Source organism: Mustela lutreola, chromosome 3, assembly GCF_030435805.1.
Source record: "Mustela lutreola isolate mMusLut2 chromosome 3, mMusLut2.pri, whole genome shotgun sequence".
In the NCBI taxonomy this organism is placed as follows: Eukaryota; Metazoa; Chordata; class Mammalia; order Carnivora; family Mustelidae; genus Mustela; species Mustela lutreola.
Window position 1 is genome coordinate 192,410,653 of NC_081292.1, and position 24,679 is coordinate 192,435,331.

Here is a 24,679-nt window from a genome sequence, read left to right on the forward strand (position 1 = left end):
CTGGATAAACCATCATTTTAAACCAGCCTCAGACTTTTTTCCATGAGTCCTTTTCCACAGGGTCATTCACTGAGTTTCTTCCGCCCTGTTAAGGTGTTAACCCTTCCTCTTGCTTATCTCTTTTCCCTCTTTCTGGAGCTTACACCCAAGTTCCCAATCCTCAAGCTCCCTCTACCCCAGCTCAAGCTCACCGGCATCAACTGCCATCGGCCAGAATTCCATCTTCCTCTTCTCTCCCCCCTCTGCCTCCCATTCCCTCCCACCTGGCTTCCTCTAGGGAAAGGAGAAATGGAAGTGTTATCCCAGATCTGCAAGTGAAATTTCAGGGAAGTAGACAATGTCCATGAGTCAGTCAGGGGACTGAAGTCATGGCTACTCCGCTCAATTTGAAGCCTCACGCCTTCTGTCAAATCAGATGTAATGGCCCCAGGGGCAGTAACTAGCTTAGGGTTGGACCGAACTTCCACCTGTGCACCCCTCTAAGGAAGCTTTTGTTAGTTTCCAGACTCTTCTTAGGCTCCTGAGGGGTTTTCTGTCTTGGCAGGAGCCCTCATCAGTAGCTTCCTTTAACGATGCGCATACGTTTGCCTCCTGCTGAAGGTCAGTACTGTCCTCCCCCCAAAGCCAACTGCCTCTATCAACCTATACTTAATCTGCTCTAGGCTGTGTTTTGACTGTTACTTGCTTCATGAAACTAAGGGATCAATTTGATTCTCTTTCTCCAGTGCAATAGAAACACACAGAACTGGAAAAAAACCAAATGGATGCCATTAGTAAGGGTCCCAGTTCCGCCCAGACGCTTGGGCTGATCTGTTCACCTGAGCACAGGTGACAGCTGACGTTATAAAGACCGGCAGCTGGATAGAGCCAAGGGCAAACACCCCAGGCTTAAGAAGGGGAACACCAGGAGGGTCACGGGCTGGGGTCCTTGCGGTCACAAAGGACCTCAGTGCCTCCAGGTTATACCTATAAGTACAGAGAAGCATTGGTGGATTTGAAGAAGGAAGATGATTTCCTCCCAACTTAACTCCGTGTCTCATTACTGGGCCATATCTGCCGAGAATGATGAAACAGTAGTTTTAATAAATCCTCTAATAATTCCCTTAATCATCTTGGGAATACTATAACCGCATTGAACTGAATGTGTGGGGGGGTGGGGGGGTACACGTGGGTTGAAATTATTTACTTCTTAGATACATTTAAAATACACCACAAACGTTGTAACCCTATTTTGGCATTTCTTTTTCTTCTTCCTTTTGTTTGGTGTTGGTTTGGTTTGCTTTAATATGGAAGTGGCCTGTGCCTCTCTTGACCTCTGAAAGGCCGTATGAAAACCTGAAACCGAGGCAAGGTGACAAAGTCTGGTCATTTACCAGACGGGCCTCCTCATGTTACTTCTTTACTTAGAAAAATAGTGTTGTTGCAGAAGATCCAGAGTCGCAAATGTTCTGCCCAGGCCAGTCGGTTTCTGAATGCTTAGATTTTTCATTTCACTGAGCTGTCAGGGAATTTTCTAGACTAGAAATATCTAAGCGAGACCAAAACAAAACCTCCAGTGTGAATGCACATCCTCCAGGTTGAGGGAGAATCAGATAAGCCTTTGGGGTGAAGTGAGAGCAAGGCAGCTGATTTTCACCCTCCGTGGTCATCTCACAATCAGGTAAGGTGAGTGGAAAGTTACACAGGTTTTGCTGTATATTACCAGATTCTCAGTCTTCTTTGCTTGAGCAAAATGGCAAAATACCTCGTGTACTCTGTGAAGAATGCTCATAAAATTATAGTTTGATCTTTGTAACTGCCATTGCTATCTTAGACACTAACGCGCCTCTGTGTTCAGGCGAGAAATGACAGCATAAAACTTATTAGCGATGCTTGTACTTCAAAATATTGCTGTCATCTTGAGTTTGAGGGATCATGACCCTGGCTGTATGTAGTTTTAGGTTCCCCAGTGATGCCAAATATATTTGTGTCAACAAACACCGTTCCAAAATACCGGAGTTCAATTTAGCTAAATACCAGGGGACTGACTCAAATTACGTTGAAGGAAAAAAAAAATATATCTTTAACTCTGATGGCAAAACATTGAAAACTCAGAAAATCTGTGTTAGGGACTTGGAAAGTAGTAAAATGAGACATTTCCATAAAGGCTAATACATTTTGTATTTTCTTTAGTTCTATTATTGCAACGCTTTTTAATTCCACATGTGAAAATGCTGTTTTTACCAACTCATGGCAGTGTCTAATTAATTACTCTGTAACACATCATTGTTGTTAGAAATGCACAAGTTTGCCTTCTATTGCAGAACTATACAATATAGTGAGATACCAATAATCATAGTAGTAATCATCATCAATGTAGTAAGTAACTGTAATCGAGTACTTAATATGATTTGCTAAAGGTTTGTTAGTTAAGCACTCCCATGGGTTATTTTATATAAGCCTCCCAACAATCTCATGGGCTAAGAAAAGTAATTTAATTCTTATTCTAGTGAATGGCTGAGATTTTTATCGAGAACTTACGATGTGCCAGGTGCTGTACAGATATTAACTCATTCATTCCTCATGACTCTCCACAAAGTAGGTGCTCTCATTCTTCCCATTTTAGGGATGAGAAGACTAAGGTACAGAGCTGAAGTGACCTGCCAAAGGCCACAAATCTGTAAGTCACATGATGAACCCTTAACTCTGGCTCTAAGCTTTACCTCTTCCTTACTAAACAGCTGCTCAACATAAATTACATTTTCTTTGAGCCTTTTAGGTGCCAGGCTCTGTATCAAATGATCTTCGTGTGGTCATTATTCTTCCTGGAGGAGCTCATTGTTTTCCCATTTTTCAGATGAAAAAAGCCAGGCATAGGCCATTTGCTCAGGGTTCAAAGCCTGGTCTGGCCTGATTCCCAAGCTCATTCTCTTCCATTTTATTGCACAGAAAAAGTTGGTATGGTTTCTAAAGTGAATGGTGACTCCAAGGGAAAAGTCAACACCTAGTGGGAACCCAATTAATCAGATCCTGAAGTAGGAGAAACACTGCCTAAACACAGCATGCTGTCCGTTAGACACACAGGAGCGGAGAACTGGATGACACCCTCTCCCTGTGTCACCCTGCCCCTTCCTGGGTGAGCACGTGAGGCTGCCGTCTCCAGAAACCAGCCCTCACAGGCCTCCAGCAGCCCTGGGGCAAGTCTGACTTGTTCCGGGCTTGCCCAGGTTGGACGACATATGGTCAGAATCCATCCCCACGGGTCCCAACTCCACATGTTTTTAAGTCATTTGTGTAGGCCAGTAGTTGGAAAGGTCCAAGTGACAGGCCAGCAGTAGGAGGCACAGGAGAAACCGTTTCTGCGGAGTGAAAACCAGCCTGTAGCTTTCCTGTTATTCATTTTGGGTTTCCTCTTCCGTACTACTGAACATTGTTTGAGGACTTACTTAAGTGCTAAACTGCAGTCACTTCTATTTTCTTAAATTACTTCTTGACATACATTCTTAGCCTCAGCTTTTGACAGCAACCTTTCAAAAATTTGGCAATGGTGCCAGCCCAGATGTGTGCACTGCACAAAAGAGTATCGCTCCTGAAAAAGAGATGTTGCATTTTCCCGAACTGTATATACACCCCTGTCCCTTTTCTTTTCTCTTCAGCAATGAGTCTTTTCACACAATCATCTGCGTCATTTCTTCTTTCTTCTTCTTTTTTTTTTCTTAAAAATTTTATTTATTTATTTGACACAGAGAGAGACACACAGAGAGAGGGAGCGCTAGCAAGGGAAGGGAGGAGAGAGAAGCAGGCTCCCCAGTGAGTAGGGAGCCCGATGTGGGGCTTGATCCCAGCACCATGACCTGAGCCGAAAGCAGATGTTTCGCTGACTTAAGCCACCCAGGCACCCCTCAGTTCTTCTTTCTGAAGTTATCTCAGTCTATTGTAGTTTACATATATGTATAGACATTTACATAATCACAAATTGACTTACAATTCTTGAGGCCTCAGCCGGGGCTCACTGTGAATGATGGCCCCTAGGATTATTCCATCTGCAAGTGCATAACCATACCCACCGCCCCCTAACCCCCACAGCTTTGTACTAGAAGAACCAAGCACTGGAGCAAAGAACACAGCAACAGAAATTTCCTTTCCTTATTTCTCCTCTGCTTTATCCACAACCCTTTCCCTTATTTCTAGGTTTTAGCATTGTGACTTCTAAATTCTTTCTCTGCTATTGCAGAACCTGAACAGACAAACAAAATAGTGTATCTACTTATGTGCCCAAGACAGAATCAGTTTTTGGCTTATTTGAAATAGGTTCCATTTATTAGTATTATTTAATTAAGGTTTTCTGGGAGATTATTGCTGTGGTGTAAATTTGGTTCATTTGCCAAGGTTACTGTTGCTTCTCTTATTGGAGATAGGTCATGAAGTGCTGGAGTTTGCAGACTTGGTCCTGAGAGGTGTTATGCTTTGGTTGAATAGACATTTTGTAAAGTTGACATAGTTTTTGAAAGCAGCTACAAAAGTTGTCATCAAATCCTAGTATTATAATAGGAAGAAAGTCTGGGAAGGGGGTCATGTGATGCACATTGCTGATTTTACGCAGGCCTATTCTATTTATTTATTTATTTGACAGAGATCACAAGGAAACAGAGAGGCAGGCAGAGAGAGAGGTAAGCAGGCTCCCTGCTGAGCAGACAGCCTGATGTGGGCTTCATCCCAGGACCCTGGGATCATGATCTGAGCCGAAGGCAGAGGCTTTAACCCACTGAGCCACCCAGGCGCCCCAACGCAGGCCTATTCTAAGGCTCAAATAGATTAAAACAATACTCACCTTTCCATCTAATCAGGAAATTTGTTTTGTAAAATTTTTAAGTGCCCCACAAAAATTTTTCTAGAGTTTTCTCTTTGCTGACTTGGATCCTAAAAGCTGAACATAGAAGGTAGCTGAATTTCCTCATGCTTCCTTTTTCCTACTCTTGCCTTTTTAGACACACACACGCACACACATACGCACACACACACACACAAACACACAAGTATTCATGAATGCATGTCAGATTTTCTACAGGACATATGATGATTCTGACAATCAAAAGAAAAAGAAACACAATAATAGGTATATACAGAAAGGTTATATGGCACATAGCAGGTACTTAATGAATTTTGTTGAAGTGAAGTAAAACACATTTGAAAACATAAATTGTAAAACATCAAGGCTTGTCCCTCCTTCTTTTTAAAAAATTATCTCTATACCCAACATGGGACTTGAACTTACAACCCTGAGATCAAGTATTGTGTGCTCTTCCAACTGAGCCAGTCAGGTGCTCCAAATTGTCCCTTGGTTTAAGAACATAGATATAGCCTCAGGACATAGTCAATCCCATAAGCCAAGATCTATGCACAGGTATTTATTGCAGAGTTAGAACAATGAAAACCCGGAGGCATTGTAAATAAATAATTAAAAGAGAATTATGAAACAAATGGTATATCCTTGAGGAAATTTTTTAAAAAGATTTTACTTATTTGAGAGAGAAAGAGAGAGCAAGCAGGGAGAGGGGCAGAGAGAGAATCTCAAGCAGTCTCCATGATGAGTACAGAGCCTGACACAGGACTCGATCTCACAACCCTGAGATCATGACCTGAGCAGAAACCAAGAGATGGATGCTTAACCGACTGGCCACCCAGGCAACTCTATCCATAAGAAAATATTATGCAGCCATGTAAACTATACTAATAGCATGTTTTAGAACATGGAAATATGCCTATGACATAATGTAGAATTTACAAAATAAAAGGAATAACAATTTTATTTCAGTATAAGTTGAGCTCCATAAGGGTACACTGAATAGAAGCGAAACTGGAAAGGAATATGCTAAAATGTGAACAGTGTTTACTGTGAGGACAGTGAGACTCTTTATTTCTGCTTATCGTATTTCAAAATTTGTCTCAAATAATGAAGATGTATTAATTTGATAATTAGAAAAAATTAAAAACTAGAAGACATTCCTATGGACAAAATTTATCCATACAGCAGCTCAAAATCAGTGAAAACATTCTACATTTATGATATAAGCTAAACCCATCGGGGAGTTTTAACTATAATCTTCTGAGAATCACATAATCGAGTTTCCATAATTTCTGCAGGTAATCTATTCCCAAGTAGAGTGATTAAAAAATTTCAAGCTTACCTTCAAATGTTTTGGTTTCAGTTTCAATCCATCATGAACTGGTGACTTACGGGAATATGTGTGCTGTCGTATTCTAACATCTTTCTTTTGCTAACAACCTACCATACCATCTCTTCCTCTGTTTTCTTATTTTATGATCTCTGGATTGTTTTACTGTATCATTCTATTATCTCAAGTTCTTGGGGTGCTCATTCTCCCACTTACTATCTCCTGACTCCCTCCCGTTGGATCCTTTCCTCATGTGGTCTGTAATTTTTTGTTGTGAGCATATCTTTAGCGAGGTGCATTGTTTCTTTAAATGTTCCATGGGCCTTGAGTTATAAAAGTGCCCTCAAAGAGAGATTTTGCATTTGCTTCAGCCACGGCTCTCTGGGACTCCATCCCTTTCAGGACCCCCCCCCCCTTTTTTTTTAAAGATGTTATTTATTTATTTGACGGAGAGAGATAGAGATCACAAGTAGGCAGAGAGGCAGGCAGAGAGAGAGAGGGGGAGGCAGGCTCCCCGCTGAGCAGAGAGACTGATGCCGACCTCGATCCCAGGACCCTGGGATCATGACCTGAGCTGAAGGCAGAGGCTTAACCTACTGAGCCACCTAGGCGCCCCTCAGGGCCCATTTTTATACTAACCTCTAGGGTTGGGAGTCTTATCTCATGTGGACAGTATAAATTCAGATCTTAGATCATTGCATGGGGTTTCCACGTCTTACACACAAAGTGGCAGAGGCATAAGCTTCCTGTGGGCCCTGGGTACGGTGTGGGTAACATTGTTTTCACAGAGGGGTCAGCTCTCCCTGGGCTGTGCTCTGAAGCAGAGGTCTTGATTCCAGCTTCCTACCTGGTGTGAGCCCTTGGTCATAGCCTCTGTCTTCGTAATGCCAGCCCATGGCCCTTAGGACCTATGTCTGGGTATCGCGGCCCTGGGACTTCGTTGTCATCTCATACACCTGTTGCTCTTGTTTTGCGTTCCATCTTTTGTTCGGTCATCTAGGCATTTCCTTTCAAAAACTATCTATACATTTTTAAGATTATTGCATTTTATTCAGGAATCCTGTGGCTTGGAGTGAAAAGAGCTGCCCCAGCTAAATGTTGAGTCCTCAAACAGTGTTCAAGAGAAGAACGCCTCAGACTGCCTTATTAGCACACCTGCTCTGTTGCTGTCCCCTTTGAAGAGAGTCACAAGAGACTAATCATTACCAACAGTTAGAGCGTCTAAGTTTTCCCAATTTTTCATCTTTTGAAATTAACTCAAGGCTCAGGGCACCTGGCTGGCTCAGTTGGTAGAGCATGTGACTCTTGATCATAGGTCACGAGAACAAGGACCACGTTGGGTGGAGAGATTACTTAAAATAAATAAATTAACTAAAAAAATAAAGGCTCTTTGATGTATAATAGCATGATCTTCATTTCTTTTAATTCTTCACCGGGTAGAAATGCTCTAAGAAGGTCACACTTTATGTGTGTTGAGGCTAAGAAGCTTCTCTGAACTCTATTCACCACCCTCTTCACGTCATCAAAAGACACCTTCAACACCAGACCATTATCAAATTCATTCTTAAAAAGCAAATACCGGGCGCCTGGGTGGCTCAGTGGGTTAAGCCGCTGCCTTCGGCTCAGGTCATGATCTCAGGGTCCTGGGATCGAGGCCCGCATCGGGCTCTCTGCTCAGCAGGGAGCCTGCTTCCCTCTCTCTCTCTGCCTGCCTCTCCATCTACTTGTGATTTCTCTCTGTCAAATAAATAAATAAAATCTTTAAAAAAAAAAAAAAAAAAAAAAAAAGCAAATACCATGCTTCATCACAACGAGCAGGAAACTAAATTTACCTTCTGCATCTTTCCCACAATTTTTCTTATGATTAATTCCAAAGTGTGACTTCACCCAGATGAAACATATTGTATAAAGTATGTGGCCGTGGCTGCCCAGTTACCATAATAGGGACCTGAACTGGGCTTCCTCCCTCACGGTGAGTCCAGCCCTGAGATGAGGCAAAGAGCCCGACAGAAGGAAAGTGAAACCTACGTCAATGGGGCATCCCTCACCTTCTGCCTCCGCTCCATGACAGTGGTCACTGTCACTCCTGAGATCTCAGGCATTTGCACCTACGTCCTCCTTATTGGTGGAGGAAAACTCAAGGTGGGGGTGGGGAGAATCCCGGGGATAGACAAGCACAACCCAGGGACAACTGGTCAAGAGGTTCTGATTTTTATCTACATCAATAAAATGAGTTTTACTCAAATATGTGACACCTAAGGAAAGGGTAATGATTTAAAAAAAAAAAAAAGGCATAAAATTTTATTCTTGCCGGATAGAACATTACCAAGACTTTTGTAAGCTATTTTTGTCACCTGTCACCTCAGTGGCTCATTACTACACACTTCACTGCAGAAGCTGCTCAGTGCTGAAGGGCCTCAGGTGTTTCCCCAGCAAACCCGGGGCATCCAAGTCAGCCCCAACCTGAAGCCTTCATCTGCCGCGAGTTTTCCTTTGCAACCATGATTTCCACTCAGTGCTTCTCTCCAGACTTTCTCTTAGCTCAGTCGGTGGATCTAACCTTCTCCTGACTGCCCCGAGTCCCAGCTCCACCACGGCTAGAATTCCCACAGATGTCACTGCCCCACCACCGTAAATCTTCCCCCTGTTATTCCTGAAATGAGTCCACAGGGGTTTTCACACGAGCCAGCTGTGCATTTGTCACTTTGGCTTCCGTGGACCATTGGCCACAATGTTCTAAGTCATAACAGATGAACCAGCGTGATTCATGCAGGAATGGTAGAAATGACTGTGACGAGTCTTCGGAAAGATAAACATTACTGGGTACCTCACTTGCGATGGAAAACTATTCCGACATAGAAAAGGCATCTGAATTTATGAGGCTGGCATAGCTATGGTGTAGCTACTAATAGATGGGGGTTTTCTCACAGTGTGGTAACAGCTTTATTGCACGATAGCCCTTGTCATTTATTGCTTTCTATGGCTATAAACACTGAAACGAGCATATTAAGCCTTGACTGGCTGACTTGGATTTGTGATATATTGGATCAGAAATGGGTGCTTGAACCATAGCCTTTTAATTTATGGTGGTGATTGGCTGGACTGTAAATTAAAAAACATAACTAGAGAGCACGTAGGAAATGGAGCTGCTTCCCTAAATTAGAGTTTCTGATTTGCTTGTTATTTCAGCCCCAAACACTGCTTGAGTTGTGATTTTGGCCCTATAATTTTGTAAAAGTTATATGGGCGAATCACAAGGGCTAAGTAGATAATTTAGAGCCCGGGAAGTCTCTTCACATGGCTTCAGCCTGAAGAGAAGGACCTGTCCAGGGTCATAGTTCCATGGGTGACGGACGAGCAGGAAACAGCAGGGAGTGGAAAGGGAAGGGGCCATGAGCAACAAGTCTATGGTACAAAGAGGAACGGAGCTGAGCTGGTGACAGAAAGCGAGCAGAGAAGAGAGGGGCCAGGCCTCCAGGTTTGGCCCATGCCTGGGCACAGGATGGTGATGCAGCATGGGCCAAGAGCACACGAAAAACGCAGATCTGCAAGGTCATGGCGCCGAGGGATGGCTAGTGTGTATGTTGGAGAGATGGTGTGGGGTCACCTGATGATCCCAGAGGAGAGCAACTGAACCTGGCAGGAAAACCACTCCGAGAGGGATTATTGATTATTGGCTTCTTTGCAATATTTAGTGGATATACTGGATCTGGTTTTAAATATTCCCCTGCCCCCTTTTTTCTCTTTCAATTCAAGGATTGGTTGAAGCTGAGACAATGACTTTTGGGAATAGGTGGGAAATTCTAAGTTGGCGCTCATGGGTCCTTACTCAGAAAACTCATAAAAATCCCGAGTAGACACAAGGTTGAAACATGAGAGGCAGTAACACAAGATAGAAGCTGAAATAGGGGGAGGAGGTCAAAAGAGAAGACACTGAAGTCCCTTCAAATGATATTTCTCCCAGCATTTGAACTTTTCAAAATCTCACTCTCCTCAGGTGATCCTCAAAAACATAATTCATTTTCTACTTAATGGCTGACGAAGGGCCATCAATTTCCCACACAGGCCACGTGATAGCTAATTTTATGTGTCGACATGACTGGGCTAAAGAATGCCCAGGTAGCTGGTAAAGTATTATTTATGGGTGTTGTCCACAAGGGCGTCTCTGGAAGAATGAGTATCTGATTTAGTAGACTGGGTGAAGGAGACCCACCCTCACTGGGGTGGGCGGGCAGCATCCAATCTGCTGAGGGACTGAATGGAGCAGAAAAAGGTGAAGGAAAGACAAATCCTTGGCCTTCTCTTCTCAAGCTGGGATGTCTACCTTCCCTTGGACATCAGAGATCTTGGTTCTTGGGCCTTTGGACCACAGGACTTACACTAGGCCCACCATTACCCACCACACACACTTCAGACAGACTCAATTATACCACTGGTTTTCCTGATTCTCCGGCTTGCAGAGGTCAGACTGTGGGACTTCTTAACCTCCATAGTCACATGAGCCAATTGCTATAATTCCTACAATTCCTACAATGTATACACTATGATACATGCACATACAATGTATATATATTATGACACACACACACATTATGTCCTATTGGTTCTGTTTCTCTGGAGAATTCTTTTTTTTTTTTTAAGGTTTTATTTATTTATTTGACAGACAGAGATCACAAGTGGGCAGAGAGGCAGGCAGAGAGAGAGAGGAGAAAGCAGGCTCCCCACTTGACCAGAGAGCCCAATGCGGGGCTCGATCCCAGGACCCTGGGATCATGACCTGAGCTGAAGGCAGAGGCTTTAACCCACTGAGCCACCCAGGTGCCCCTCTCTGGAGAATTCTAACACAGGTCATTTCCTCACATAAAAATCTACTCTAGGGAGAATGGAAGACACACTTAAGAGAATAATCACTTTTATTCTATTTCTCTTCCTTCCTTTCTCTTCTCATCCTAAATAATTCAGTCTTGAACCCATGAAGTGGAGCAAAACAAGGTATGTGTCTGCAGTGGTAGGAGGTTGCATGGGGAGCTGCAGGGGCCCAGTGAGGGGTACTAGAGTCTGAGCAGATAGAATGGGTAGCCCACCAGGGGGGCAGCTTGGTGCAAATGTCAGAGCCGCTCTGGAGTGTTGAGTCTGCTCAGGGAGAGGTGGCCTGGAGATCAGGGGTGAAGGTCCTGGCCTGTGTGGGGTGAGGAGATAGGGTTACCAGATTTAGGAAAAAAAAAAAAAAGAAAGAAAGAAAGTTAGTAAAGCAAAACATGACACCCAGTTAAGTTTGAATTTCAAATAAACAATGAATATTTTGTTAGTATAAATGTGTCTCAAATCTTGTATGAATTATTTGTAGTTTATCTGAAATTCAAATGTAACTGGACAATCCTGTCTTTTATCTGGCCACATTGTGAGGAGGACATCAACACAGATGGTGGTCTGGAGTGGGGTGTGTTAGCTCCAGTGGGGAGTGAAGAGGGTACCCATGAGGGAGGTGGGAAGTGGCCCAAAATGGGGGGCTTAGAGCCGAAGCCAAGAAAGGAGAGCCTCGGCCCGGGAGATGGGGCAGCAGAGGGACTGTGAGGTTCCTAGGGCTACTGTAACACATGACCAAATATTTGGCAGCTTGAAAGGAGAGAAATCTATTCTCTCCCAGATCCGAAGGATAGAAGTCTGAAAATGAGATGTCTGCAGAGCCCGGCCACCTCCGAAGCCTCTAGGGGAGAATCCTCCTCGCCTCTTCCAGCTTCAGTCCGTTAGCGGCATCTCTAGGCTTACGACTGCCGAACTCCAGTCTCTGCCTCTGTCTCTAGGTGGCCTTCCCCTCTTCTCCCTGTGTGTCTCCCTGTGTGTGTGTCTTTATAAAGACAGTGGTCCTTGCATTTAGTGCTTACTCATAATCCAACATGATCTCATCTGCAGAGCTCCATTTTCCAAATAAAGTCACATCCACAGTCTCCAGGGCTTAGGATGTGACCAAATCTTTTTTTTTTTGCGGGGGGGAGGGTGGTGCCTACCATTCAACCCAGGACAGTAACATATAGGGAACTGATCAAATAAACAAATATTTTAAAGATCATGCAAGCCTGGCTTTTCCTACAGGAGAACAGTATGGAAAGACATTGAATCGGAATTAGGTGGATCAGGGTTAACTGATGGTTTCATAGATGAGAATAGAAATAATTCTAGATGTAACTGTCTGCCTGTGTGTGTTTGTGCTGTCTATTGGCCAGTGATATGCCAATAGCAAAGAGTACATCTAGTGCCTGGATCTTGGCTTTTAAATACCATTTCCCACTAAAGGGGGTCAGATTTCCTTGGAGAAATAGTTGATTCCAGGGTTGGTACAAGGAAAGTGCAAGGAAAGCCTATAATATTTTGCTATACCAGAAAACAAAAAGATACTCAAAGAATGAAGGGGATATGCCAGAGGACACAAAAGCCAGCTGAACGGGCTCTCCAATTGCCAAATCAAGGACAATTTGAGCATGAATGAGAATATCAGTGGATTATAACCCAATGAATACAACAAGAATCTACAAATCCACACCAAGGTGCAAGGATGAATAAATAAATGGAAAGTTTAATAAGAAATGGGATCTTTGTATACTTTTAAAGGACAATCCCACAAAATATTTCCCACCTACAAAGGGGAAAAGAGTAGTTTTACAGTGAGGAAGCCTGGCAGACACTGCTTAATGAGATGATCCTGGTGGACGTCAGCAGTAACGAGACAAAGTTAAATCATGCACCACCTGTGGGGATCCAATGAGAGCTCAGCCTCAGTCCTGGGTTCTTCTTGCCAAAAATCCAAGGTAAACTTGAGTTTAATCATGAGGAAACATCAATCAAACCCAAACTGAGGGTCATTCTACAAAATAACGGGCTGTATTCTTCTAGACTATCGAGTCCAGGAGATTAAGAAAAGGCTGAGCCAGTGTTCCAGTGTGTAGCCACTAAAGAGACGCAGGTTATCACCTAAGGTAAGACCTGATTCTGAATTGGATGCTTCTGCTCTCACGGCAGCACTGGCAGATTTAGGCAGAGTTGAATGAGCACTAAGTGTTATTAAGCGGTAGTGGTATATCAGTGTGACTTTCTAGGTTTGGGTTGTTATTTTAGGGTCATGTAGGAGAGTGTCTTAGGGAAACAAATATTTAGGGGTGATGTAGAATCGGGTTGGTATCTCAACCTGATTCCCTAATCTCAAATGATTAGGGAAAACAAAACTCTTTGAACTGCCCTTCCAACTTTCCTGTAACTGTTTGTTTAAATCTATTGTTATTGCAAAATTTCAAAAGTGAAAAAGTATAGTTGGACAGGTCAAGAATTACGTTCATATATGTTCACTGCAGCATTATTTATAATACCAGGAAAATGAAAACGTGTGACAATTTATACAGGCTGATCTCAGCTGTGTTTAAAAAATAGAAAAAAAGAGGGGCATGTGGATGGCTTATTTGGTTAAGTGTCGGATTGATTTTGGCTCAGGTCATGATCTCAGGGTTGTGAGATCCAGCCCTGCGTTGGGCTCTGCAGTGGGCATGGAGCCTGCTTAGGATTCTCTCTCGTCCTACCTCTGCTCCACACCTCCCCGCTTCTGCCCTCCCCAAACCCCACTCATACATTCTCTCATTAAAAAAAAAAAAAAAGGGTTAGGCGTGCCTGGGTCAGTCTGTGTGTTAAAGCCTCTGCCTTCGGCTCAGGTCATGATCCCACGGTCCTGGGATCGAGCCCTGTGTCAGGCTCTCTGCTCAGCAGGGAGCCTGCTTCCTCCTCTCTCTCTGCCTGCCTCTCTGCCTACTTGTGATCTCTGTCAAATAAATAAATAAAATGTTAAAAAATTTTTTTTTTTAAAATTAGAAAAAAAAAGGGTTAGAAAGAAATAATACATGAGGGGTGCCTGAGTGGCTCAGTTGGTTAAGTGTTTGACTCTTGATTTAGGCTCAGGTCACGATCTCAGGGCTGTGAGGTCAAGCCCTACGTTGGGCTCCTGGCTCAGCGTGGAGTCTGCTTGGGATCCTCTTCTTCTACCTCCCCTCCCGCACTCGCACACGTGTTCTCTCTCTCAAATAAATGAGATCTTTTTTTAAAAAAGTATTTTAAAAATAAAAAAAGAGAAAAATATGAACATGTTAAAACTATGTGTATCTATTTGGAAGGACTATGGCTCCTGTTTTTTTTCAGGGGGACCCATGATATACAGAAAGAATGTAAGTTTCGCTAGGGCTAGACATAGACAGTTGAATTTAATCACAAGCTGAACAGAAGTGAGGACAGTGACTGGATGAAAGAATCTGAGGTATAGGGTAGAATTTAACAATACAATGAAATTGTATCATGTATGGCTTTAATTTCTTTTCTTTCTTTTTTCTTTTAAAGATTTTATTCATTTATTTGACAGACAGAGATATCACAAGTAGGCAGAGAGGTAGGTAGAGAGAGAGGGAGAAGCAGGCTCCCCACTGAGCAGAGAGCCTGACTCGGGGCTTGATCCCAGGACCCTGAGATCATGACCTGAGCCGAAGGCAGAGGCTTAACCCACTGAACCACCCAGGCACCGCTGTAATTTCTGACAAGTCAAGAATGCACATTCAAATTGAATTTTTCACACAACCTAGGCCTGACATGCAAGCCAACAACTTCATCTGTTGCCTTACAATAGAAACAGTGACGGACTCCTGGAAGAAAGGCTGGTTGTGCTGGATTTAGGCGATGGTAAAGAATATACTAATTCTGACTATTACTATACCCTGGCAATTCAAGAGATTTTCCAGGGTAATTGTCACAGAGTAGGCATAATTTTCATTTGACATGCTGTGTAAAACATAACCTTTGTTTAAACAGTGACTTTAGTCTTGATTTTAGGGTAAAATTTAACATTTACTTTAATCCCTTCCAGGGATCTTAACTAAAAAGTCTGAATTTTTTTTTAAAGATTTTATTTATTTATTTGACAGACAGAGATCACAAGCAGGCAGAGAGGCAGGCAGAGAGAGAGAGAGAAAGAAAGAGAGAGAGAGAGAGAGAGAGGAGGAAGTAGGCTCCCTGCTGAGCAGCAGAGAGCCCAATGAAGGGCTTGATCCCAGGACCCTGAGATCATGACCTGAGCTGAAGGCAGAGGCTTTAACCCACAGAGCCACCCAGGCACCCCTGAATTTGTTTTTAAGTTGAGATATAATTCACATAGCAAAAAATGCACCCTTTTAGGGTCTTAATGATGAGTTTAACGTGGCATAAGAGATCTACAGAGCAAAGAGAAATCTCCTTTTAAAGTCATTGTATAGATTTTCTTAAAGAAAAGAAAATTCATATTTTAACATTTGGAAAGGAAAGTGATCAGACAAGGATGGCAAGGCTGTGTTCCTTTGGAGGCTCTAGGATACAATCCGTTTCCTTGCCTCCCATCCCTCCAAGCTCTGCTCACGGTCACATCTTCTTTGACCCTCTTGCCTCCCTCTTGTATATAAGGACTCTTGTGATTGCATTGGGTCCATCCTGATAATCCAGGAAAATCTCTCCATCTCAAGATCCTCAACCTTCTCACATGTGTGAAGCTCCATCTGCCATTTAAGGTGACATATTCACAGAATCGAGGACTAGAACGTGGACATCTTTTGGTGGGGGGGACATTATTCTGCCTACCACACTTTCCCTTCCCTCCCACATTTCCAAACCTCCACGTGTTCCCCAAACAGGCTCAGATCTCCCTTTCTAGCTTGAATTCTCTTGGGTCTCCTACTCATGCCTTCTCACTTCCAGCCATCACCACCTCTCTCTCTCCCAGTCCAAGTCCTACCCATTTCACAAGTCCCATCTAATTATAAGTGCTTTGTCAACACCTTCCCAGGCTACCCAACGTATGAGTATCATTTTCTAAATCTCACTGCACGGAGTAGCTGCACAATTCCTTTGGAAAGCCCTCTGTCTTCTGTCATATATTTGTGGCTCATAGGTGCTGCAAAAATGTTGAAGGATTAAATGAATCTCCACCACCAGACCCATAAGCACATTGAGATCCATGTCTTTTTTTCCCCGGGTTTATTGAAATATAATTGACATATAACATTGTATTAGTTTAAGGTGAACAATGGTATAATATGACGTAGGTATATATTTCAGAATGATCGTCATAATAAGGTTAATTAACATATCCATCACCTCCCATAATTATTATCACTGTGCGTGTATATGAGAATATTTAAGTGAGAATATTTAAGATCTGCTCTTTATCACTTTTCAAGTACACAATACAGTATTAACTATAATCACTATGTCATACATTAGATCCTCAGAATTTATTCATTTTATGACTGGAAATTTGTCTTCTCTGATGAGCATTTCCCCATCCCCCTAAGCCCCAGCCCCTGGCAACCACCAACCTATTTTTAAGAATCATATCTTAGGCTACTTTCCAATCCAGCACGGGAGATACGTGGTGATAATGAAAGGAAGAATGTCCAGGAGCCCCACCCAGGGAGGAAGAGTTCTCAGAATCCCCTCTGTTTCTTTAGTTTGGAGCAACACCAAGTCACCCCTTGCCAAAAGATACCTAGGGCATATCTTTCTTCTCTTTTGGTGGGTGTCAATGACAAACTTTGGTAACAATTTTGCCTCAACCCTTCCTAAGCAACCTCTTACACTCTCTGGACAGGATACCCATGTGTATGGCCAATAGAAGCTATTACAGGGGTCCTTGTAGCAGCTCTGAGAAGTGCTCTGGAGGCCACCAAGGACTGTGGAGGGTAGGGTAGAAGACAGAAGTGACAAGACTCCTAAAATCCCCTTAATCGACGGCAGGATGACATTCTTCAAAATGTGTGGCTTTCCTTAGTTTTGCACATTGCTAGGTTATTATTTACTAGCCAAACTATTTTTTAATTTTTTAAAGAGTTTTGGAGAGGAGGCTTAGTGATCATGCATCTGTTAGTCTGTCTCACCCCTGAAAGATGGATATCACTATTTCATGTGTAATTCAGTTTTTTTCTAGATAATGATGATCACTTTCTATGAGGAAAGGTTTTTACTTTGTTATTCATATTTTGAGAAAAATATCTTTACCAGAGATTTTTCATCAGCAGCTGATAGCGGTCATTGGGCAATTCTTCCAGTCGAGGAAAGGGATAAGGAAATTTCTGGGTTACTTCTGGCCTTATGATTCTAACTACAAACCTTAAGTTCACATCAACATACACATCACAAAATGCTATTTGTTGTCTCACAGTTTTGACAGATGAGTTGAAAGCTTTTTAATATAATTCAGCAAACATTTAATATAGGAACTTGGCTGGGCTTTTGTGGAATAAATAGATGAATAAAAGACAGTCCTGGCCATCCAAGAAAGATAAGACATGAACACAGATAACTTGTACGTGAACTATTTCAGGCATCCCTTCTGACTCACCACTGTTGGTGCATTGGGCCTTCGACCAAGAAAAATTAAATCCAAGATTTAAGGGCGGGGGCTGGGGGAAGAAGTCCTTTCAGCTTGGTGGGAAAACAACTAAAACTACGGATTTCTCAGGTTTTAAATAACATGACAGAGTCTTTACCAGTTGTAACTTTGCTTTTCAAGCAATAAAAAATGTTTTCTGTGTTTATAGTTACAGTGCTGTTTCTGTGACTGTGTTTAACCAGTGGCGCATAGATGCAGAGTTTTGCTTGTGTTCAACAGAGGGGAATAACTGTACAGTGCTTTCCCCTCCCTTTAAGGAAAAAAAAATCAGGAAGGAACTGAAATACAAGGCTTTTCCTCCCATTTTACATTCAAACATGTCTTACAGGAAATGAACAAATAGTGATTCTCAAATACAACATTGTGCTTCTATGTGTTATAGTGCAAAACGAGCTTTACAGGAATTTCGTGTGTTCCGGGAGTTGAGTTTTTAAGGACAAATGTGGAACTTGGATTGTCACTTCCTGTAGTGCAGAAATGCCAAATTCTTGAGCCCAAACATTCTAAGATCTCCCACATCTCATCCCAGCTCACTTCCAGCCTCCTGTGCGCGTGCTCCTTACTTCAGGAATCCCGTAATGCTCTCGTTCGAAAGTAAAAACTAAAAATTACTTCATAGCTTTTCTTCTTTTTTTATCTAAAAGTTTTGAACTAAAACTTCAACAGAATTTTTCGAAAAGGGCAAGGAGTTCTTTCAGAACCAAAGGGGTTCTTTAAATATTTTCACTAATAAGAAAAAAAGAGATGGAAATTTCAAGCAGCATAAGAAACATTTAACCAGATAGAGTTGTCCCATGGGCCACAAGGAATTATTTCTTTTCTTTCTTTCTTTTTTTAAGATTCTATCCATTTATTTACTTGACAGGCAGAGATCAGAAGTAGGCAGGCGGGCAGGCAGAGAGAGAGGAGGAAGCAGGCTCCCCACTGAGCAGAGAGCCCGATGCGGGGCTTGATTCCAGGACCCTGGGATCATGACCCGGGCCGAAGGCAGAGGCTTTAACCCACTGAGCCACCCAGGCATCCCCACAAGTAATTATTTCTAAAAAACAATGGAAAAAGGAAAAAAAAGCATTAAGAAGCTAGAATTACCTTTAAAAATAAATATAACTTAGAAGAAGAAAATCAAAACCATTTTTAAAAAAGATTTTATTTATTTACTTGAGAGAGAGAGATCACAAGTAGGCAGAGAGGCAGGCAGAGAGAGAGGAGGAAGCAGGCTCCCCGCTGAGCAGAGAGCCTGATGCGGGGCTCGATCCCAGGACCCTGGGATCATGACCTGAGCTGAAGGCAGAGGCTTTAACCCACTGAGCCACTCAGTCGCCCCTCAAAATCATTTTAATGGGAGATTTAGAGAATAACCTATTAATGCATGTCATACTCCTGTAAATTATCCTCAAATTTAATACAAATTTTTATTTGTTTAGTACAAATACTAATTAAAATTCCCAAGTGATTTTTTTAATTAGAAAAATGAAGTAAAGTTTATTGAGAAAAACTAAATAGGTAAGAGTTAAAACATATTTGGAGAAAAGAAAAAATAAATGCACTGTGACTAATTCTACCTGATATTAAAAGAAATAAAAGCAGGGCACCTCAGTGGCTCAGTTGGTTGAGCATCTGCCTTTGGCTCAGGTCATGATCCTAGGGTCCTGGGATCCAGACCCACATTGGACCCCCTGTTCGGCAGGGAGCCTCTTTCTCCTTCTCCCTCTGCCTGTCACTCCCCCGCTTGTGCACTCTGTCAAATAAATAACATAAAATCTTTAAAAATATATACATATATATAAAATCTTCAGTAATTAAAGCAGAATGCTATTAGAAGGTGACTAGAGAAATAAATTAATAGAACAGAACAGATAGCTCAGAAATGAATCCTATTATATAAAAATACTTTAGGGAATAATAATGAGAAAGGAAAGGGTTTTTCAATAAATGGTGTTGAGAAAATCTTAGCTCTTTAAGAGGAAATTCCCCATCTCATGCTTCATACTCAAATGTTTTCCAAGTGGAATTTAAAACCTAGATTCAGGGGTGCCTGGGTTGTTACGTGTCTGACTCTTGATCTCAGCTCAGGTCTTGATCTCAGAGCTGTGAGTTCAAGCCCAAGTTGGGCTCCACGCTGCGGTGGAGCCTACTTGCAAATAAATAGTTACATATATACATACAGATACATACATACATATATACTTACATACTAAAGAGTCAAATAAAATAGAAAAATCTTCAGACAAAGTGGACAAAGAGAGTATTTAATCCAACATCAGGAAGGGAGCATTCTTGAAGGTCAGAAGCATGAAGAGGGATCAAAAGAGGAAACAAGGTAATATCTGATCACTTTGCCAACGAAATGTAAGTGAAGTTAACAACCCACGTCCAGTCCAGTGATACAGCAGCCTCACGCTCTGATAGAACGTCTCCTCCTACCCGCACTCCCCACACCCATTACAAACACACAGCAATAATAAATACGATATAAAAAGGGAAAATAGAAATGATAAAATTGGGTTTGAAAGGCATAAAAATAAATACCTCCATGGAATAGAAACAAAAAAATCCCACCGCAAAGAAAGCAGAATTGCTGCTGGATATCAAGTGGCCTTCCATGCCCGCGCCCAAGACTTCAGCTGCCGAAGGTTCGTGAAGACTAAGTGTACAGACTCAAAACAGATCTTGGAGGACACAGATCACGGCTGGTGCTCCTGCTTGTCACAGAGACTAAAAAAAAAGTTTGCTCACACATTGCTTAGAGATCTGCGTTCATAGGGAGCTACAGATGTTGGGAAGTAGGAATTCAGACAAGCCTGATGACGAGAAGGAATGGTGGCATCTATAATATCCAAGTTAAGTCAGGAATACCAAAATACCACTGTGCATCCATTGTGGATGGGGGCCCCAGGGTGCTGGGTGGTGAAAGCAATTTAGTCAGACAGGAGAAGGTGAGCACGGAGAGAAAAAGAGGAAGAGGAAATAAATAAAAGATGAAACAGTTTTTTATTAAAAAATGAGCCTCTGGCAAAACAAAATTCCAAAACCATATTAAAATATCTAACATAAGAAAGAGTATGAGTCCCACTCCCCCTTTCGAGATGAAACTAATTTTAAGGAATTTTTTGACAAGGAATTGAATATAAATGTGCTGCTTCATATATCAAAGGGATATATGAAGATAACCTTTCTACTAAAAAACACGCGGTGGGGGGAGCCTGGGGGGCTCAGTCGTTAAGTATTTGCCTCAGCTCAGGTCATGATCCCAGGATCCTGGAAATGAGCTGTGCATTGGGCTCCCTGCTCAGCAGGAAGCCTGCTTCTCCCTCTCCCACCCCTGCTTGTGTTCCCTCTCTCACTGTGTCTCTCTTTGTCAAATAAATAAATAAAATGCTTAAAAAAGGAAAAGAAAAAGAAAAAGAAACCCCACAGGGGCTCCTGGGTGGCTCAGTTGTTTGGTGTCTGCCTTTGGCTTGGGTCATAATCACAGTGTCCTGGGATAGAGGCTGGAGTCCTGCTCCCTGCTCTGTGGGGGACCTGCTTCTTCCTCGCCCTGTCCCCCTGCTTGTGCTCTCTCTGTCACTCTCTCTGTGTCAAATAAATAAATAAAATCTTTTTAAAAAAAGAAAAGAAAGAACAGCAAGGGGAGGATGAGTGGCTCAGTGGGTTAAGCATCTGCCTTGGGCTCAGGTCATGATCCCAGGGTCTTGGGATCGAGCCCCACATTGGGCTCCCTGATCAATGGAAAGCCTGCTTCTCCCTGTCCCTCTGCCTGCCAGTTCCCCTGCTGTGCTCTCTCTCTTTCTCTGTTAAATAAAGAAAAAAAATCTTTAGGGGGAAAAAAAAGGAACACAAGAGTATAAAGCAAAAAAATCACTAATGAGACAAAGAACAAATGCATCTGAAAGAGAAACAAATAGAAACATAAAATACAGACATTAAAATTTAAAAAATTAATAGAAAGAATGAATGTTAGGGTAGAAAGTTTCAAAGAGAGAATCACTGAATTGGAAAAAAAGAACTCACCCAGTTCCTGACCAAAGAAAAGAAAAATAGGAGAGAACAATTAAGGGGTGCTGAGGGTATGATGCAAGGACTTCCGAAGAAGAAAATGAAGAGAAAGAGCCGAAATCCTCACACTGAAACTGTATCGTACACACCAAAAAAAATTAAAAAATTAAATCATTGCAGGGTGAGTTCAAAACATCACGAATGAGAACATCTTAAGGACTATCAGTGATAAAAGAGAGATTACATGCAATGAGGCAACAGTCTTCCCATCAGATGACACAAAAAGGCCAGTGAAGAAGTATCTTCAAGGAACTGAGGGAACATAGATTTGTACACAGCTAAACTCTTGCCATATGTATGCAAAAATGAAACCATTTTCAAGTAGTAAAGCAGAAGACCACGAAGTTAGCCACCTGCACACTGGGGCTTCGATCCAAAATGGCACTGGCAAGAGCATTGGCTGCTTATGGTCAGTGTCTGTTCTGGCTGACTACTACCCATGCTATCCTAGGATGGAATATTTTGGTTTTTAATTATTTATTTATTTCTTTGACAGACAGAGATCACAACTAGGCAGAAGGCAGGCAGGTAGAGTGGGGGAAGCAGGCTCCCCGCTGAGCAGAGAGCCCAATGCGGGGCTCGATCCCAGGACCCTGGGATTATGACCTGAGCTGAAGGCAGAGGCTTAACCCACTGAGGCACCCAGGTGTCCCTAGGATATAATATCTTTAATATCACTCTTGAGTGCTTACTTACTGGTTAGTAAATACCTTTGCCCCAAACATTCAGGTGTGCTCCTGCCATCTTAACCTTCCGTGGGGACCCTGCCCAGACTGATCCATATTTTATAACTAAAGAGTTAATGGGTGTCACTGTAGGGGTTCTCCCCAAATCCTGCTTCTGCCCTGTGGGAAGAGCTCATTCTGATCGGTCAACTCATTTTGACTGCAGAATCTTGGTTGTTAAATATTTCGGACAATACCTTTGCAACAAGTCCTCTACAAAAGCATAAGGTATATACTTTGCCAAGAGGAAAAGTGTCCCAGGTAGAAGATCTGTAAACAGAAAATAGATTTTAGCAAATGAACTGATAACTTAAGACAGAAAGCTTATTTATCTTAAAAAAAGATTAGGTTGTGTTAAAGCAGTACTGGGGAAGAAAGAAGGAAATTAAGTAGTTCCTGCAGGGAGACCTTTTCAAAATATCCATGTTTATTGGAACCCTTGTGTACTGTTGGTGAGAATGTAAAGTGGTGCAGTTGCTTTAAAAAACACTATTTGCAGTTTCTCAAAAAATTAAAAATAGAATTACCATATGACCCAGCAATCCCACTTTTTGGTGTATATCCAAAAGAACTGAAGCAGGATCTTGAAGAGATATCTGTACCCCCATGTTCATAGCAGCATTATTCACAAGAGCCAAGAAATGGAAGCAACCCAAATGTCCATCCATTCATGGATGAATAAATGGCTAATGTTGTATATATATATTGTATATATTTCCACATGGAATAGTATTTAGCCTTAGAGAAGAAGAAAATCCTGGGAATATCTGGATGACTCAGTCGGTTAAGCATCTGACTCCTGATTTCTGCTCAGGTCATGATCTCAGGGTTGTAAGATTGATCCCCACAGTGGGCTCCATGCCCTACTCCATTTCCCTCTCCCTCTGCCCCTCTCTGCACACCGACCTCCCAAAAGGAAATCCTGTCATGTGCTACAACATGGGTCAACTCTGAGGACATCATGCTCCGTGAAATAGGCCAATCGCAAAAGACAAATATTGTATGATACCACTGATATGAGATTAAGATTCCATTTTTATGAGTCAAACTCATAAAAACAGTGAAACGGTGGTTGCAAGGGGCTGGAGGGGAGGGGGAAAAGGCGAGTTGATGTTTAACACTTTCAGTTTTGTAAGATGAAAAAGTTCTGGAGATGCAGTCACATGACAAAGTGAACGTACTTCACACTACTGAACTCTGTACTTAAAAATGGTTAAGATTGTAAATTTTATGTGTCCTTTACTATAATAAAAAACACACCAAAGCAATTCTAACATAGTATCTCTGTGGGTACAGGCGGAGGGTAGGAAGGGTAGGCAGTGGGTATTTTTAAAAACTTCCCAGGTGATTCTTAATGTCCTGCTAAGGTGAAAACTGCTGAATTACACCTAAAACAAAACCATATGAAGTTTGAAAGGAAAAAAGAGAACAGGAGAATGACGACATAAAAGACAAATAGAGAAATGAGGAAATATTATTTTTAAAAGCCACTGTAGTAGTTATATCAGATAAAATGGAACATGAAGCAAAAACCTTAGATAACCTGGAATGCCACATCAAGATCACGGGAGTCATGGGGGAGTCACGGACCATCATGAGTGGTGAATGCCCAACAACACGGCTACTACATACGTGGAGCAGAAACTGACAGAATGATAGGATACAGTTACAAATCTAACATCATGGTGGGAAATGTTTAACACCTTCCTCAGAAACTATTAGGTCAAGAAGACAAAAAACTTTAGCAAGGATAAGGAATATTTGCAAAGTAAAACTAATGAGCTTTACCAAGTTTGGATTGAGAGAATCCTGCAGGTGGTAAACAGAGACTGTTTCTTCTTTTCCCAAACAGTCGAAACAATTATAAAAACTGACAACATACAAGGTCACAGAGTTAGTCTCAACAAGGTCACAGAGTTAGTCTCCGAAAATCAGTACCATACAGATTACATATACTTGTTTGTAATTTTTTATTCTTGAAACATTTTAGAAGTTATGGCAAAATATTATTTGGTTAAGTTGGGTGTAGTTTCATCGGTATTTGCTGTATTAACCTCTATATGTTTCCAACATATGAAAAAAATATTTAAAAAATTCAAACCACTAGAGGAGTATGTTTCCAACAAATACAACAGCAGGTTAATAACACTTTATATAAAGAGCTTACAAAAAGACAAGAAAACCTCTAAAAAGTTCATATGTAAGTGCATAAAAGACATTGAATAACATTCAACATGAAGAAAAAACAAGTACTCCACACATGGAAGGTTCATTCTGAACAGAGTCAAGGAAATTGA

General features: G+C 41.9%; 1 long non-coding RNA gene across 1 annotated transcript; it reads left to right on the plus strand.

The window, feature by feature from the left end:
* Nucleotides 1-387: 387 nt before the first annotated feature.
* LOC131827521 (uncharacterized) lies at nucleotides 388-12,258 on the plus strand. The gene is made up of 4 exons (XR_009352041.1): nucleotides 388-600; nucleotides 2,606-2,659; nucleotides 11,118-11,147; nucleotides 11,772-12,258. It is a non-coding gene; the product is annotated as an uncharacterized LOC131827521 (long non-coding RNA).
* The last annotated feature ends 12,421 nt before the right edge of the window (nucleotides 12,259-24,679 follow it).